This window comes from Dreissena polymorpha, chromosome 1, assembly GCF_020536995.1.
Source record: "Dreissena polymorpha isolate Duluth1 chromosome 1, UMN_Dpol_1.0, whole genome shotgun sequence".
In the NCBI taxonomy this organism is placed as follows: domain Eukaryota; kingdom Metazoa; phylum Mollusca; class Bivalvia; order Myida; family Dreissenidae; genus Dreissena; species Dreissena polymorpha.
Window position 1 is genome coordinate 172,477,702 of NC_068355.1, and position 20,146 is coordinate 172,497,847.

At 34.4% G+C, this 20,146-nt stretch overlaps 1 protein-coding gene and 1 non-coding gene across 3 annotated transcripts in view; one reads left to right on the forward strand and one right to left on the reverse strand.

The window, feature by feature from the left end:
- Window positions 1–10,683: 10,683 nt before the first annotated feature.
- Window positions 10,684–10,765, reverse strand: Trnal-uag (transfer RNA leucine (anticodon UAG)). The gene has a single exon. It is a non-coding gene; the product is annotated as a tRNA-Leu (tRNA).
- Window positions 10,766–10,962: 197 nt separating this feature from the next.
- LOC127861265 (rac GTPase-activating protein 1-like) overlaps window positions 10,963–20,146 on the forward strand; it is a 55,638-nt gene continuing 46,454 nt past the window's right edge. Inside the window, exons 1-2 of one of the 2 annotated variants that reach the window (XM_052399743.1) lie at window positions 11,037–11,096; window positions 16,061–16,099. The gene's annotated coding sequence lies outside the window, so the exon portion shown is untranslated. Of the gene's footprint in view, window positions 11,097–16,060; window positions 16,100–20,146 lie in introns of both variants that reach the window. The other variant, XM_052399704.1, reaches the window with a different exon arrangement.

The window sequence follows — 20,146 nt, forward strand, 5'->3', positions numbered from 1 at the left end:
GTATGTATGCCAAAATGGATGATTAAATTGTTGTTAACAAATTACTGCAGTCATGTCGATCAGAAGGGTATAAATAGTCTAAACCCAATAATAATTTTATTTCAGTATTTGATATTTAGTGTCTTCATCTGTCAATATTTTGTCTATTCAAGTTGTCCATGTAAGTTGTTACGAAATACTGTACATAAAGAATGACATGTTAGCCGAATGACATGCATTCTGAAACGTTTATTTGCGGTTGTGCAAACACATACGTGTGCCGTTTAAAACAGGTAAAGATTTCCAGATAGTGGGAACGTTGCTTGCAGCAATCAGTCTATTAACGATTTGTCTTGTCAGTGATAATAAAATACACTTTTGCTGTTGCTCATTAAAAAATATTAGTATTACACATTAACAACCACGTAATCGGGCATTTAAATTACGATGATCTGGAATTTGTACTATATGGTGCTAGGTTGAGAATTCCTGTTTAAAAGAAAGCATTTAACTCATACTTGTATGTATTTCTTTAATCGTGAAAAATGTTGTATTTATGCTACTTTGGTGTATGTTAGCCATTTAATAGTTAATTGCAATTTAATCGGATTATTAATTACATGTATATGTTATTTTTTTATTTAATTTAAAGGCATGCTACGATGTTTATACTTATTTTATTTATTACACTTGGGTGTTTTAGGCTACGTTAGTGATTCGGCTAGATACCAAACTGGTTTGTTTTCGTTCGACTTTTCCAAACGGGGTTGCAATAATTATTTTTTGGGGGTAATTGGCGTATATTGTTTAATTAATATGTTGTCAAACGTGTACGTTCCCCTTGAAGTGATTTTTGCTCGTTCAAGTGTGAGATTCGGCTTGCTACTACCCGCATCCATTCAATTGACCGGTCCAAGGCGGTGACCCAACTCGTATCCCTTCCATCGACCGGCACAATGCGTAGATCCAAGCTTTAATCATGGATATGTGTTTGATTGCCCGCATTCGCCTTTATCGTACACGCAACTGGTCGCTTTCCTTAATAAAAAAACCTACCGGAGGCTCAAATGAAATCAACTTCTGATAATGTCAGTTGAGTTTTACTTGTCTTTATTTTGTGTCATTAATACGTTTATTCCTTCATTCGATGCTGAATTTTATTTTTTACCGCACCCGAAGTTACGGCGATATGTATGTTAAATCTGTTACGGCAGTCATAGCGTTTGTTTTGGTAGGTTACGTTGCGATGAAGTACGTCTTCAAGTTGAATAAAGGACTTGACACTATTTTCGTTTGAAAAGTTAAAAAAAAAACAACAACAAGAATCTACATATGAGCCCATATTTACCATGCTGTGTATGTCTGTAAAACGTACTAACTGAACGCTTATGTTTAAGGCTAAACGTGTCCTCTTGAATGTAGCTTTGCCGAGCAAAACGCGACCCGTAAGTACTGGCATAAAGGTCAGTCATGTCTGAGGAGGATATATAGGGTTAGTTCACAGGTGGCTCATCTCCCGGGGCCTTAACACACAGTCGTCATGATGTCTATTTCTACAACCTTGATCGTGATGTGCGTGTTCCCAGAGAGGAACGGTTCATGCCATTGATAATAAAATTAGACTCTAAATGTGCCCCAATTGCCAGATAGAGGACAATGATTGAATCGACCGTATATTATCATACACAATATTATTTCGTCGTTATAACGTATTAATGTATATGGTTTATACCTGTTTGTTAAACCTGTTAAAATTGTCGTGTATGCATACCCAACCGCAGCCCGCAACCCAATTCACCACAGTTTAATCAGCTGTGCAGAGAAAATACATGCCTTTTATTGAAATACAAATCGTATTGCAATAAAACGCGTACTTCAAAGTAACACATGGGCAACAAAATACATATGCACGCTCGAAGTGGAAACATTGTACTCTTGGTTGATTCAATGTATAAAAGTAATCCAAACCTACTAAATTACCATATTTTTTAAATCCTGATATACTTGGCTACTAATTTTGCGTACATGAATCCCATTGGCATGATGTTACGATTTATTAAACATAAGAGTATCATTCTTGAAAAAAATTAACGATAAAAGATATCGTTGGCAGCCCTACATTTAAAGTAATTCAAGACAAGGGATATTTTCAAAGCCAGTTTAGTGTCTAAATGAGACAGGGTCATGCATGCAACAAAACACGTAACATTAAAGCGGGTAAAATACAATTTAAATGTAAATATATTATTTTCTAATTCGTAAGCCAACACATAATTCGTAAACCAACAAATGAATATCAAGGTAAAAATATAGTAAATATCTCATAGTAGACCATCGATTAAATTTGTTTCACGTGTATGCCTTGTTTTGCCACGAGACAAAAGTCATCTTGTTTGAGCGAGTATTCTTTTCTTGGCTGTAAATCACCATTTGTTTCACGTGTTTTTCTTCGTCTCTGGTGTGTTTTGTCCTTGATCACTGTCGCTTGTCCGTTATACCTTTCAGTGAAATCTGCTTAAGACTTGGCTATTGCGTTACCTGAGTTTCAACCCCAAAGAATCCAAAAAATGTTACAACAACAGAAAAAGTCGTAAAAAGTATATACAAGGTTGTACTGGGGATACATATTTACAACGAAACTTGAAATAGTGTTAACTATAAATTTCGAAGAAAGAATTACAATAATTAATTTGCCTGATCTATTTTTCCATTAAAATGTGCTTGCCTTAACTGTGTATAACTTTAAAGGAGACATTTACAATACCTCTAATGCATTTAGAAGGTGATGATGTTATAATGATCTTTAACTTCATCCCTTGTGCAGAAATAAAGTTTCTAAAGCAATATGGGGTTAATTTGAAATCCTTTCTCAAGGAGGTTTTAAACCCTCTTCAGCCGACGAAAACCAGTTAATTGATCTAGACCAAAGTTTAGTCGAATTAAACTGAAACGTTTGTCGCATAGAAGTGCTATGTTGAATAACATATTTAATTCACCATAGAATCGCCAACTTACGTTTTAGTTATTTTATTGTGTTTCTTCTTGTCCACCAAACAGTGGCGATAGACATCAAAATCATTACATTTGAGTCAATAATCATGCACTTAGTTGCAATTTGGACGACATGTTGGATTTTGTGTTGCGTAATAGACTAACTTAATTTTTGATTATCTTTCTTTGCCCCCTGCCCCACCTCCCCCGCAACATGGGTATAAACACCAAAAACAATCAAATTTGGGGGGGGGGGGTCACGTAGTTATGATCATATTGAAAACAAAACCTTTCAAAGATGTGAGTTTGGTAAACGTTTGATATATTAAACATAGCATTATTTGTTGGTTGATACGGTATTTGCAATATAATGACCCGATTATGAATATCTTAAGTAAAAGTGATGGAGAAAAGTGAATGTATGCACTTTAAACCCGGTTTAAACCCGCTTGCCGTGCAAAGACGGTTTCCAAGCTTTATTCATATTGTGTGTGATTTGTTTTTTATGTGTGTGCCATGCCTAGTACATGTGTGTTACGTCACACTGTCTGTCTGCTGGTTCTTTGCCATAAATCGGAAGACTGTAAACTATACGGAGGTTTGTCCCCAGCAGCTTCAGCTAAAGATTCACTTAGTTTATATGGGTATGTTGTTTAATAGATGCTTCAGCATTGATTGCCAAAAATAGAATGCTTCGCTTGTGGGCCTTGCACTTCCTAATGGCTTACTTAACGAACTTCTTAATCCTCCGATATCGCAAGTAAGAAACTTGTATATGACGGCCGTCATTGCCGTATGTATTTGTACCAAGACAAAAAAGAGGAACTGCAGAGAAAATGTAATGAATATGTATGACAGTCATATCAATAATGCCAATGTAATTGTAATATTGGTTACGTTGTGAACAAGTTGGTTTTTCGCCCATTTTGTTAGCTAAAAAAAGGGGTTGTAATCTCTTTTCAAGGTACCAATTTATGCTATATTCTGAACGGATAAGTAATACATTATCACCCGTCAGTTCATGATGCATGTTAGGGCGGTTACAAAATTATTTTTTCACATTAGACGCAATAACATAGTTTAGATGATAAAAGATTTTATCAATGGTAGTTCAAGTATTTGGAGAAAATGATTTTTTTTTTTAATTTTTATTTAAAATCATTACAAATATCACGTGCATTTATTTATTTTCCTCCCTGGGCAAGGGCCTGGAGCCTGAAATACATACAATAACCAAAATAAATCACATGGAATCATAAATTTATATAAACAATTGCAGAAAGGCGTCTACTACTAAAGGTCTCTATATAATGTATACATCTATAAACTTCCATTAAGATTTCTTATGCGTAGGACTAAACCACACTGTTGTTAGCGGTTAAAAAGCCAATAATCAGAAAGGCACATAATAAGCATTGAGCAATAAAATTAAAAGTATTTTTATTTTTGCAAAAAAACAACTGCGTTTTGTTATGTTGTTTAATGGATAGTTTAACAATAATATTTTTTTCCATAGAAATGCATTGAATATTATTTTACAATGAATAATAATGACAAAGATATTGACGCAATTAGTTTTTACTCACTCCTTGCATGCGGGTGCACACAGAAGTGGAGCGGCCAGACTACCGCCTGGGATTACACTGATGATGGACGGACAGGCGGCCTCACATGCAGCTTCGCTGGTGTCGGAGCCCAGGGCGGCCTGCAGAGATTTCACAACGTCGTCCACTGAAAGAAGAAGTCTCGAAATAATAAATCAGAGCATTTTAATCTACAAATACAGTATATTAACGTTGCAGTATTTTTAATCATATACATTGTTTAAGCAATCACCATTGGTGTCTAAAGAGCAAATCAGTGCCTTTTTTTCTGTTCAGACCTGGCCTTATATAAAATATAATTATAAAATATATTATGTTTAAAAATGACCTAAGTTGCAACGTGTGTTAAATAAAGACTTTAAGCTATCACAAACCCTTTAAAGGGATCTTTTCACGCTTTGGTAAATTGACAAAATTGAACAAAGCATTTTCAGATCCGTAAGTTTTCGTTTTAGTTATGATATTTGTGAGGAAACAGTATTACTGAACATTAACCATGCTCTAATATAGCCATTATATGCATCTTTTGACGATTTTAAAACCTAAAAATTATAAAGCGTTGCAACGCGAAACGATTGAATAATTTGGAGAGTTCTGTTTTTGTCGTTAAATTTTGTGAAACTACGAAGATTGCTTATATAAGGTATAAAATACGTCACTAATGTGTACTCGGCGGAATAGCTCAGTAGGCTAAAGCGTTTTTACTTCAGGACTCTGGCAGGACTCCAGGGGTCACTGGTTCGAAACCTGCTCCGGGCAATGTTCTTTTCCCTTTTTTATTTTTTTTCTTGATTTTTTACTGGAGCTTTTATGATCCAATGTTTACATTTATCAATATATAGCATTTAATGAATAAGTTAAAAAAAATGCCAAAATCTGTGAAAAGGCCCCTTTAAAGGGGCCTTTTCACGTTTGGTAAATTGACATTTAAAAATTTTTGTTTCAGAATCGAAAATTTTCGTTTAAGTTATGATATTTGTGAGGAAACAGTAATATTTAACATTTACCATGATCTAAAATATCTTTTATATGCATCTTTTGACGATTTAAAAACCTGAAAATTATAAAGCGTTGCAACGCGAAACGATTGAATAATCTGGAGAGTTTTGTTGTTGTCGTTATATTTTGTGATACTACGAGGATATATGAAGTATAAAATACATAATTCATAGTGTGATAACGGAATGCCGAGTGGTCTATGCGATAGACTTTTACTCCAGGGGTCAGTGGTTCGAGTCCGGTTGATTGTTCATTTTGTCTTTCTTTAAATTTTATTCTTGTTTTTTAACTGGAGCTTTTCAGATCCAATGTTTACATTTATCAATATAAAAGATTTAATGGCCAACTTCAATACATGCCAAAATCTGTGAAAAGGCCCCTTTAAAACTGCCACGCATCGTTACGTTTGTAAAATACATATTTCGCTTATGTCGGAATTTGATTTATTAAATAATGGTAATTGCTGTGTAAGTCCCAACTCACAGTGGAGCTGGAAGGATCCGAAGATGAACCTCTCCTCAATGCTGGCACAGTAGACCATTGGCAACAGAACAAGCAGGCACAAGGCGAATTTCATCTTGGGATCTAAAGGAGTGTTGCATTCAATTATATGCATTTGTTGTAAAAACGTTTTCCTGCATTTTTTAAAGCGTCTTATGCTTTGGCAATTAGTTTCTGGCCATAAATAACGGAACCCCACTGTAAAATAAATATTCTCCTCTGCTGGTGCAGCTTAACCCATTTAAGCCTAGCGTCAGGAAAAAAAGGCCTTGGCAAACAGCGTAGACCCAGATGAGACGCCGCATGATGCGGCGTCTCATCTGGGTCTACGCTGTTTGCTTAAATGAATCTCTGTAAGAAATATTCTAAATATAAAAATAAATATACTAGACATCCCTAACTTTGGAAATAAATTGATCGAATTTAGAAGGATGGGAGAGTCCACTAGGCATAAATGGGTTAAGATTCACTGGGATATATTTGCTGTAACACGTACGTATGTAGGTTAAATCAATGCTTCACAAAATCATGAACAAACAACATCACTGTAAAGCGACACCATGTCTAATTTCAGACTAAAGCTGTTATTAGTTCCTGTTTTGTATACAATCGGTATCGGTGAATTTAACATGCTGTTTGCCACACCTTTTATTGACGATATGTGAGATGACCGTGTGCTAACCTGATGGCGAAATTCGTATAAATATCGCCGAAAACATGGATATTCATTTCGACTATTATTATATTGCCATGGAAATTTGTTTTGGCGCAGCAGTAGCGTAGCAACATATGAGCAGTACGATATTGTAGCCACAATTCAGACACTCCGTCCTCTTCACCAGCAGTAATCTACGTATTGTGTGTTGCAACAGAAGGTCGAGATTCATATAAACCAAATGTACATTTCTCCTAATTAAAAAATGCTCACGGTAGAATCCGCTTGATGGCAATAAAATTCCTTCAGTCAAAACTTGTGTGCATTATACAATATATACATTTAAAGTAATTAACAGTTTATTATCAAAATTCAATACAATACAATATGCGCCACTAATAGCGACTGCATCACTTAAGGTACTATCTTTATACAAAGTGTTTATATATTACCAAAACGTCATGCATTAGATGATCAAAATAATGAGGCGAAATGTCAGTAAAATATCAATATTATATTCACATCGTTGTTAAGTCAGTCAATCCATTAATAATAGCATTTACCTGGTTGTGAAGCTCCGAAGAAACTGACACTGTGGTCAGCGGACTGACCATGCTATATATAATATATCCTTATAGCCACGTAATACAAACTAAGCATGACCTTTCTTTACTGGTCAGTCAGATAGCTTCGATTGTTTTATTTAAATGTTATATAATATATTATACTAATGTGGACGGAAAGGTCACGAGTTGCTTAGCTTAGTTGTGCATATATGTACATCTTGGTAACTTGTTGATTACCAGGTAATGTTAATTATCTTGTAAAATACCGTTTCAATTTAAAGAAACATAATCCGTTATTTAACAAGTAATAAATATTAAGTAAAATGTATGTTGTGGCGTGATCGCGTATTTTAACATAGTATATGAAGTCTATTGTAAATATACTTCCAGTTCATTATGCGAGAAAATCTTCATGAATACCGGTACGTGATTTAAATAATCCTATGCTTTCTCAGAGTCATAAATAAGCGAAACAATGATAAACAATTATGAACTACGCAGCAGATTTATCATTCACTTCAAACGGTAAACAATACTAAGCGAAACAATGATAAACAATAATGAACTACGCAGCAGATTTATCATTCATTTCAAACGGTAAAAAATACTAAGCGAAACAATGATAAACAATAATGAACTACGCAGCAGATTTATCATTCATTTCAAACGGTAAAAAATGGTTTCAAAATACAAGGTTTCTTTAAATTCCATAATACATAATTGTATTTATAACATATGATTTCATAGTGATGTTTGGAAACGGTTAATTAAATATATGTATGCCAAAATGGATGATTAAATTGTTTTTAACAAATAACTGCTGGCATATCAATCAGAATGGTATAATTAGTGTAAAACAAATAATAATGTTATTTCAGTATTTGATCTTTAGTTTCTTCATCTGTCAATACTTTGTCTATTGAAGTTGTGCATTTAAGCTGTTACGAAATCATATACATAAAGAATGGCATGATAGCCGAATGACATGCATGCTGAAACGTGTATTTGCGGTTGTGAAAAAAAAATAAGTGTGCCATTTAAAAAAGGTAAAGATTTCAAACAGTGGGAACATTGCTTGCAGCAACCAGTCTATTAACGGTTTGTCTTATCAGTGCTAAAAAAATACACTTTAGCAAAACGCGCCCAGTAAGTACTGGCATAAAGGTCAGTCATGTCTGAGGAAGATATATTTGGTAAGTTCACAGGTGGCTCATCTCCCGGGACCTTATCATACAGACGTCGTGATGTCTATTTCTACAACCTGGATCGTGATTTCGCGTGTACCCAGAGAGGAACGGTTCATGCTATTGATAATAAAATTAGACTTAAAAGGTGCCCCAATTGCCAGATAGAAGACAATTATTACATCGACCGTGTATATAGATACAACTTCAATAGAAAAAATATTATATATATTATATAGTCAAATATTACATTATATCATTAAAGCGGGTATTATACTATTAAAATGTCAATATTGTATTTCCTAAAACTTAAACCAACACATGAATATGATTTGTATGAACGCACTAAGGTTAATACATAAAGTAAATATCTAATAGTGGTACCATAAATCAACTTTGTTCACGAGTATGAAAGTAATTACGACGAAGCCATTGTACGCGCTCAGCCCCAAATCGACACGTTTTTTCGTATGTTTGTCGATTCAACAAATCGGTACAGAACAGTGGCGATTTCTCAACAGAAATATTGTCTTTGATACATGAATAAGTTTTCTGCTGCACAACGAAAAGTATGTGCAATAATAGTAAACTTTGATGTTTTTAAATCGGTTCTTCTTAACTTTACTTTAATGTGTTCTTCATAGACTTGGTATATATTTTGATTTTTTTCTTATATACTCGCTTCAATTTTTTTTATAAATGGATCCATAGTCTTGAAGCCTTGTACGGTTAATAAAAATTATTGGAGGCTTATACGGGCTAAAGATTCGCGACGAACTTTAAACGTATCATAGAATATGAATGCAACATAAACTGGTAAATATACATAAAACTGATAAAATTATCTTGTTTGTGTCCAGAAACATCTCCAAAATACAGATAGTATGTAGGTCGACCAAACGGTTTGCTTTTTGTGAGCTTTTTTGGTATGAACCACGTTTCCCACTTTCATATGGTTGTCCTATTTGAGAAATCTTCCATTTTTTTTTAAGAACACTCTTTCCCTTTCATTTAGTGAATTTGATCCATTTAACAGGGCCGTAGCTAGCATTTTTTTAGTTGTAGGCCCGGATATGATACATATTATTGGGGGTTCGGGGGTCATCCTCCCCCACCCCCCTGAAAATTTGTAAATCCTATAACGTCTGTGGTGAGATTTAAAGCATATCTAGACAATAATAAGATAAGAAAATATAAGACTGTGGCCTGTTTTTCTTTGATATTTTACTGTTATATCTCAATGTCAGAGAACAAAATTTTACTGTATTATCTTTATACAAGATAACTAAATTTTAAAACAATATGGAAGAGAGACAAATTTTAAAGTGTATCACTCCACTTATTCACAAGTCAAACCATGGGAATTCTTTCCAATAATACTGTCTGTATGTCTATAACGGCACGTTTTTGTTCAGCATCATGGGACCGAACCCACCCGGATTCAGTCAATGGATGAGGATACAAGTGTTCCATTTTAAATTTCCGCGGTCATAAACATCATTCGGAATGTTTCTTAAAAATCCAACGATAATCGATTACAACTTACTGTAGTGTTGAAAGAGAGACAAGTATATCTATATGTAGATCTATGTAAACTTGTAACAGCAAGTCACGTGAAAAAAGATGCGAGCTAAAATCTATGCACATAGAAAGAAGTAGAGTTGGTAATTGGAAGATATGTCCTTTGAACACGACCAGAATCCATTGTCTGAGGATGATGTCAATATGAAATGCAGATTTCTAGCACCTCACCCTCTCAGGGTCAACATTGTAATGCTTTTTTCGAAGTTGAAGCATTTTTTTTCATGTTTCCAAAAAAGGTGTAGGCCCGGGCCTGCTGTGCCTAATACATGTAGCAGCTACGCCCCAGTTGAAGCTTAACACATGAAAACTGAAATATTAAAAAAAAACTGAAATATCAAAAACAAACTAAGGTTGCTTCACAAAATAAGATTTGGTCGTCATGTGTCAGGAACATTTCGTATGCCTTTACGTGGCTAGATTACGAAGCTTGGATCTATGTGTAAAATATTGGTTTTGTAAAATATTGGTTATACAAAGCTTAAGTTAACGTTATTCTTTTATTGATCTCATTTATTTCCAATAAAGACTTAGGGAATTACCATTAAACTATCGAACAGACATGAAGACGTCCAGCGGATTTGCCTCGAGTAATAATAATGAATCACAATTGAAAAAAAAGTTGGCAGCGGTGGGATTTGAACCCACGCCTCCGAAGAGACTGGTGCCTAAAACCAGCGCCTTAGACCGCTCGGCCACGCTACCACATCTCTACATTATTGCAAATATAATATATGATATAATACATCTTAAAAATGCTCTGCTTCATCGTCATAGGCGCGACCATCGTAATATTTAGACAGATGCGAGTAAAAACGATAATTTCTGTGTTCAGTCCGACCCTCCAAGACTTAACCATGGATCGGATGTAATGAGCAAATTGTTTCCAGACACCGATGATTGACAAACCGGAAAATTACGAACGTTTACGAATCCACAGGAAGTCGTATTTCATTGGTTGAAAGCAGAAAGCAGTTCAAACAACAAACCGGGAACTGTAAATGCGTCTCCTGACCACAAAAATAAACAATAAAAGGTACGTTGTTTTGTATAAATATATACTTTATTTAATCCGCTGCGTTTTCATATAGAGAATTTTTAAAAATTGGAAGTAAGCTCGTTATTTATAACGCCGACTGATCTCCACATAATAAAAAGTAAAACGTGAACCTTAGTTCAACAGTTGCAATAATCCAACTCCCGATAGTTGTCGATATCAACTTTGTCGATAGTGGTAAACAACTGCGAACCGGTAAAGTTCAATCTAGGCCCAACCCCCAGCTAGTGTCAGTATAGTTGCAATAATTCAACTTAAGCTTTATAACCCAATGGGTTGCTGATAGTTGCAATGCGCGCTATCTTGGCCGGGTATGTCTAAAATACGAAAACAGTACTGTTTTCGCGAAAACAGTAACATGTACCGAAAACAGTTAGAATTCCCAACTTTAAAGCGTGATAGTGGCGCTAAACTATGATTTTTATTAATGTTACCAACAGTACGCATTTAAATGATGCTTTATATTAATTATTTCTTTTGTACGATAAGCATGTTGTTACTGTTTTAATTGGAAGCATTATATGATACGAGGACATGATAGCGAAAACAGTAAATTTACCGAAAACAGTTAGATTTCCCACCTTTACATCGTAATATTTCCGTTAAATCATGATTTTAATATATGATAACGTTAGAAAGCATTTGAGCGAAGATTCAAATATGTTCAAGACGGTACCTGTAATTAAGTCAATGGTTATATAATAGAAAACATCATCAAAATATATATTTTATTAATGAACACATGTTAAATATTGGTTTTTTTGGTAGACTAGACAAAATTAAATTAAATGTTTTACATAAAGACATTTTGGGAATAAATAACATTTCATAATAAGATGCATATTAATTATGACGTTCAGTATCGGAACGTGTTTAAAATTTTAAACATGTGCTGATCGCAACGACAATCAAGACAACAGCTTTAAAGTCACATGCCTATAAATAATCCCACCATAAGGGAATTTTAATCACAGCATAAAGAAATACATTTCATGCATAATGTGTCGACAATTAAGGCAACAGCTTGACATCAATTTTTAAAGTTTTCTTTTTGCGGATGGCGTTCTTGACCGCTCTGCTCGTTTTCTTTTTCGTTCGCAGGGTTTTTTACCGGCTGAGGGTGTTTTGATCAGTGTTCTTGAACACAGAAATTTGCTAGCCGTATCTTTTCATATTTTCTGGTCTCATTTAATTATAATTGTAAACATAATCACTATCAAAACCCTGATTGTTTGTCAAATTGCTTAAATAATTGTATGTCCTTTCAAATCAAAGATTCCATGACAACAAAATTACAGTAAAAAACACTTCTGAATGCGTGTGTATAATTGAAAGGGATACAAGCACGATAATATGAGTCGCGTTCTGATAAAACTGGGCATAATACATGTGCGGACTGAACAGGCTAATCTCGGACGACACTTAACGCACATACATTATGCCCAGTTTTATCAGAACGCGACTCATATAATCGGCCCTACGTTGAAATGCTTTAACACAGAAATTTGCTAGCCGTATCTTTTCATATTTTCTGGTCTCATTTAATAATAATTGTAAACATAATCATTATAAAAACCCTGATCGTTTGTCAAATTGCTTAAATAATTGTATGTCCTCTCAAATCAAAAGATTTCATAACAACAAAATTACAGTCCAAAATTATTAGTGCGAATAAATATAAAATGTACAATTTAAAAAAAAATGAGTAACGTAAGCAAAGGATATAATTCCTACAATACTCAATATCCTTACATATATTGCTCAAATTTCTATTTTACTATAAAACATCTGGCATTTTACGTTCATTCGAATGTAACATACCGCAATTACTCTAAGTATTCGGTTACTATTTTTGGTGATTCTTACTTTTCGGACAGTACATTTTAAAGCGCTATTTTAGCAGATTTCTTCCCTATTTTCACTTATCAGTCTGGTGTCACTTCGATCAACCATTTTTATGACGGGATTAAGATAATAATGCAGATAAATCCCTTAGGGCAATGGCACATTACAGTTGCGTAATTGGATTACAATAACATGTATACCGGTATAAAACAATGGTTTCACACCTGACAGATAACTGTGACAATACACTCCAAAAAACGTAATGAACCCCTATATTTATACAAACAATTGAAAGTGTTTGACGACTGACGAACAAACAATGAATTCATAGGTTGCATATTTTGTTATTTTAAAGTCAAGTACGGATGTCAGAACCGCGCAAAATTCTTTGCTATTGACAATTTATTATTAACGCATGAAAAATAAGTCGTTGAATTACACAATTATAGGAAAAATACGGACCATAAATATTTAAGTATATCTCTTACCTCACACAGAATACAGCTATCCGTACATATGAACGAACACACGTTACACTTGTCAATTGCCATTGTAAGTCACTCACACGTTATCACAATGAATTTGAACAGTATTAAGAAGGATTCAATACTGAACTTCCAACTTTTTATACCCAAATAAGTCGGTCTGATTTGAGTAATTCTTTTATGATTGCTTTAATCAATCTACACGAAAAACAACAATGTTTGTTGAAACAATTAAAATTACGATTATGGAAATGTGATAACAACAAACACATTATACCAATCATGTTCTTTAGTTTTTGTTCTTTTAGTTTGATATTTATAGAAAATGCAACACAAAAGAACACACGAACCGCTACTTTAATCATACATTGCCGACTTTGCAAACTAATATACTAAAGCGATCAATTATAACACCCATTTGGTATGCTGTTTGTGGTTTCTTGAAATAGTAAATTTCATTACAAATGAATAAAATAGTATTGGTTATGTTTTATCGATATCTATTTCTTGCTAACATGTTGAATACAAACTGTTTTCGTATATTTGTTCACTGTTTTCGGGCGTACATTTTACCGTTTTCGTATATCAAAACAAGAAAATGAATGTGGATTTTTTTTATTAATATAAATTTTATTAAAAAGTTTTAACATATATGTTGAAATATCTTTAAACTACTATTCTTTTTTAAACCATGCATATGAAAAAGCAATGTTTGAGTCTTAATATTCACTGTTTTTATATAATGATACACTGTTTTCGGGCGTACATTTTACTGTTTTCGTATATCAAAAAAAGAAAATGAATGTGGATTTTTTAATTAAAATCATAGTTAAACGCCACTATCACGATGTAAAGGTGGGAAATCTAACTGTTTTCGGTACATGTTATTGTTTTCGGTATTATGTCCTCGCATTTTATAATTCTTTCATTTAAAACAGTAATAACATGTTTGTCGTAGAAAAGTAATAATTAATATAAAGCATCATTTTGCGTTCTGTTGTAAACATTCATCAAAATCATAGTTTAGCGCCACTATCACGCTGTAAAGTTGGGAATTCTAACTGTTTTCGCAGGCATGGCGAAATTAGAAAAAATCTGCCGGTCATCCGGACAGGCATTTCAGAAAATGTGCCGGTCCGGAGAAAATTTAGCCGGACCGGAAAGCAACAACAACTTAACTAGAAAATTCAAAAATGGCAGCGATCACATCTTGATCTCTTTATTCAACCGGCCGTTAAATTGATTTTAATCGCTTAGAGGTTACACTGGCAGCTAATTGGTGTTAATCGGTTGTGTAATGTCAATCATGTTGTGAAAAATTCGCGTGTCAGTTTTTATTACATGTATTCCCTATTAGAACGGTTCGGTGCGATAATTTCAATAACGTATGTGCAAGCCGAATAATTATCAAATTAAAGTTATTCGAAACGATTTAAACATTCTTACTTTAATATGATTGCAGTTTGGAGCGGCTGTTAAAATATACTGCGCACAGTACAAAACACGTTACCTGACATTTAATGATTAAGGCATTTCATTTTTCAGAACGTTTACTAGTAATTAATTAAATAAAAAAGACGATTTATTTACATGCTAACGCAGTGTAATTGTTAACAGAGATTCATTTTCATTTTTGACCAGTATCAGAAAGTCCCCGGGAAGCACGTTTTTTTACATGGCACTGCATATGATGCAATAAAAACATTTCTTTGTACATGTATCGTATTGCATTCAATCTAAATTTAAATTCGCTCGTCCAATGAAAGCTCTGCCCCATAATGCACTGTACTCTTTACACTTATGAAAAATGGCGTATGCATATGGTTGTGTTATCACGATACCATATTTTATTGTCCTTATCCTACTCGAAAAATATGTCAAAGCTATCAAGATCTTTTTTGTTAGAACGCAGTTGGCGATTTTGCAAACGAGTTTAAAGTAGGTGTTGTGTAACAAGTTGGATTTGCTAATTGTACGTAACAAACCTACAGCAAACATCAAAACTACGAGCGATTTCATTTTCATGATGTAGTAAGCGATTTGCTCTTCGAATTTTCAACTTGAAAAAAAAAAATTTGTTTGCAATCATTTCACAATTTGCCGGTCACCAGGACCGACATTCTTGTTAAACCTGCCGGACCAAATTGAAATCTGCCGGTCAGGACCGGCGGACCGGCAGTTTCGCCAAGCCTGTTTTCGGTACATGTTACTGTTTTCGCGAAAACAGTACTGTTTTCGTATTTTAGTCATACCAATCTTGGCCATGGGTGAAACATGTTATCAACAATGCAAGGGTTAAGGGACACTGAAACTGCAAGAACTTATACAAGTTTACCTATCTAAACCACAAACTCATCCAAATAGTACCATTAAAGCAAGAAATAATTGATTTTATTGACTTAGGTTTTGTTTTGTACGCTGTATCTGCCATTTTGGAAAATTGATCCAATATTGGTTAGGTCGCAGTACACCAATATTTTGCACGTCGGGTTATGTGCTCCAGCCTATAAAGTTGATAACGATGTGGTATTCAATAAACAATACACTGTTTCAAATTTAAACATAAACATGTCAGCGAGAAAAGTGTGTTGAAACATCGTTATGTTTTTATAGGGTGCATGCAAAGGATGACATCCGTAGGTTGCCATTCAGGTAAATTTAACATGTTTATGAAGTTTATTCATTATTTTCCTCAATTTTTCTCGAACGACGTCTGTTTAGTGAAGCGCACTGATTCACTGCGCTGAACTGCACCCATGTTTATGAAGGGGTGCATATGGACTGCCAGAGCCGCCAAAGCAAAAATTATCAAAGGCTCTGGGAGTCTGTTTATATGGACTATTGTAAGTACTGACCTCCGGGTCGCTGGGAGTTGCAACTGCTTATGGCATTTTCCATGTCAAGTCCCCCCCCAGAATCCGGGCGGCAGTTTAATCCGAAATATTAGCCACATAAACTTTTTTCTGGCATCAATAAACAAAAAGATCGTAAATATATCCATAATGGGCAAATAAAAACAACTTACATGAAATTCTCGCATCATATTGATATTAATCCAAAGTTTCGAACATGTCAACGGTTCTTTTAAATGTATATGTCTAATCTACCAATCGTAATATATAGACTATCTCCAGAACATCCGTAAGATAGATTGAATCGTCAATTCAAAACTTCGGCTTTTGGTTTAGTTTAAATCTATTTATTTTAGCTCGATTGCATTGAAAGTAATTCCTACTTACTTGAAATGCTCTTGAGTCCGTTTCCTGGGCCTAGAACCAGTACTTGGTGTCTATATGGGAGATGGAAAGAACGTTCCCACAGCGGGGATCGAACCGGTGACCTCCTGGTCGCTAGGCGGACACCGTATCCATTACACCACGGCTTTTGGTTTAATAACGGGTTTTGCATAAAGTTTTTGTTTCGAGTATTTCTCCACAATTTACTGGCAAATTGATATCGGTAATAACAGGTATTGTGTTTGAAATATTGTATAAGGGTGATTGTAGTCAATTTTATAGACATACGTGAGACATTTTTTTACATTAAAAAATGGGTTACAAGAAAGAACTCTGAGCTGTACGTATGTACTTATAAAAGCTCAGAGCATTCAAGAAGAACTAACGTGAACCTCTGCCCACGATAAAGGCTACAGTCACAGATCTAACAGTAGGCCTAACCATGCTTACTCTGCTTGATCTATCTAGTTGATGAAACTAACGTTATTGTATAATACTTAACAAATGACATTCAGTGACTTGTCTCGTTAAAAAAAACGTGCCCCTGGCAAGTAAAAGTTGGGTCCCGGCAAGTTACTTTATAATCTAGTTGTCTGCCCGGTCAAGTTCAAAAAAGAACAAAGCATTTTATTTAGACTTTAATTAGACTTTAATTGCTGTAATTTTTTGTTTAATTTGCAAAAATAAAAAGGTTTTGTGGTGCATCATTTTGATTTCTTTAAAAAATATGAGGTTAACATTTATATTTAATATTTCATGTTTGGGCGTATGGCTTAACGTTGAGGGCAAGTAGATTTTCTAAGTACTTGCCCGGTAGGGCAAGTTGGTTTTTAGGTTAATGTTGAGCCCTGGACAGTTGTACTTTTCATTTGTTGACTGTTCATAGTACCTTCATTCTCATTTTCGGTTAATGTTTGGGCATTGCTAATCAAAAAACACAGAAGAGACAAATGTCGCAAGTTTTCAAACCAATAATAATTAAATATTAGTTATAGTGTCTTGAGATATCAACTAACAACACTGTTCCATAAGAGTTTAATCATTGAGTGCTGAAGGGAGATGTTCAATGCAGTTTTGAATAAGCGTCTATATGAAACTATTTCTGACATGTTACTTAGTTCAGACACGAAAAAGCACTCGGCCGATCGAGCTACCGACTTGGAATTTTCACTTGGCTGACATAACCCGTAGACATAAGTGATTTTTTTGCCCAAAATTACCGCCGATATTCGGCTGCTTCCCAATTGCAAAAAATGACGTTTTTCCCAAAAATCTGACCAAAATTTCCCAAAAAATGACCAAATTTTCCCAATAAAGCCAATAAGATTACAATGTCATTTAGCATTAATTTCGTAGAACCAGGGCTTTTTTTCCTTCTTTGGGACCCGCCGAAAATCGGCCCTTTCCCCTCAGATTTTTTTTTCCCCCTCAGCAGGTAAATTTTCCCCCAGACTTCATTTTTTTCCCCTAAAAAAAACAACTTTTTAACTTTAAATACATAAGTTAACCTGATCCAGTGTAGAAAATATAACATATTGCATAATTAAATTATCTGTTGCCTTAATTTTGTTTTAAAAACAGCAAAATATGTTGAATTGATTATTTAAGACTTTCCTTATTTTCCCCAAAATCCGACAGTTTGCATGATTTTTTCCCCCAAAATCCGGCATTTTGCGCGCTTTTTTCCCAAAATCAGATAAAAACCCTTGGTAGAACGAGTGCCGATCGAGCTTGTCGAGTCTTCGCCGAATGACAACTGACTTATGAATGTTCGCGAATGTAGCCGAATACGATTTTATGTTGCTATCCAAACATCTCTCTATATTGCGGAGGATACCATCGATAGTTGATGTATCCCGATTGTTAACGCCTGTTTTTACACACATCCAATATGGCGGCAAATACTACGTTTGAGATGAACAACAACAAATATTTATTAGAAATCTTCACAGTGAATGTGCGTCACGGAAATCTGTGTTGGGAAATCGGAGTTAGTTTACTCACAAAGTTGAAGCATTTAAGATTGGTATCGTTCGAAAATGGAAAGAGACAAACATGATTTGATTTATATGTTAGTGGATCTGTGTATAATCAGATTCATATGCATATTCTGCTTTATTATGTTTGTCACGCTGTATAGTTTGGTGAAATGGCATTGAACTGAGGATGTCAATTGTGCAAGATATTAAAAGGTAAACAAATGAAATGTATTATTTTAGCTCCATTTAATACAACATAAACACAGCAAGAACACTTACGCATGTTTGTTAATATTTGTTAATGTTTTCACCATATCATATTTTACTTTAAAAAACATCCTGAATTAAATTCATACTCTTAAAGAGATTATGATTATTTAAATCATAATGGTACATATATATTGAAGAATCTATAGATTATTGAAAGTTTAATATCCATGTGGAAGGATATTAACTAAATGTTGTAAGAAGACATGAAAGCAACACTTTATAATATAAAAATGCTGTCAAACATGAACTTAGCAATTTTCTGTTCTGATAATCATATTTATAATATTTCCCAATTTCATGGTTTATTGCGCTATTTTCCCCAATTTCATGGTTTATCGTGCTAATTTTCCCAATCCAAATGCCACAGGCTGTAACAAAAAAAGCAAAAAAAATCACAATCAGCTATTACAGTGAAACGATCGAAAATACTACAATCCCTTCAAAATTGAGCTTCCAAAAGCAAAATGAATGAAAACTATTTCTGGAGCGAGCGACCACATGACACAAACGACTGTATTCGATAAAAGACAAAGTATTCTGAACATTATTTCCCCAAGTGTCTGTTTGATTCGAAAACATCAGGGTTGTCATTATGATTTTAAACAAAGGATTATTTTGGAATAGTAACCGATTTGGCCGGGTGTCAAGGGGGCCGTTTAGGCCCCCTTGTAGGTCCAGGGCAAGGCCCTGGTAGGGGGTCAGGGGGACAAAGCCCCCTGACCAAAAACAAATTCTAGACATTTTAGGGACAAAAAACTGCTATTCTCAGAGCATACAGAGTTAAAATGAGATCTAAAAAGAATAGAACATTTTAAGATTTTCACATTTTTAGTATACTGTACAATGTTAAAACATATAATATTGATAGATCTTTGCATGTTCCAATTCTATCCAGTACCCGATAATCCAGTATTATTACGATTTCTTTTTTTCAAAACCAAATTACGGCCAATACTGACGATAAATGTCGTCCGCCATTTAACGCAAGTGCATATACAAATAAAATTGTGGGATTGGGGAATTCCCATTGAACATGCGTGAATCATGCGACGCGATTTGAGAGCGTTAAGACCGTTTATATTTAGTAATTACGACAAATCAACGACTTAATCTAAACTGCTACATGTACCTCCTTTCAGAAAAGTTTGCAAAAGTGAAAGTGAATTTCTGAGAATAAAAACTTGTCTGTCTTTACATTTTACCGAGTACTTTTC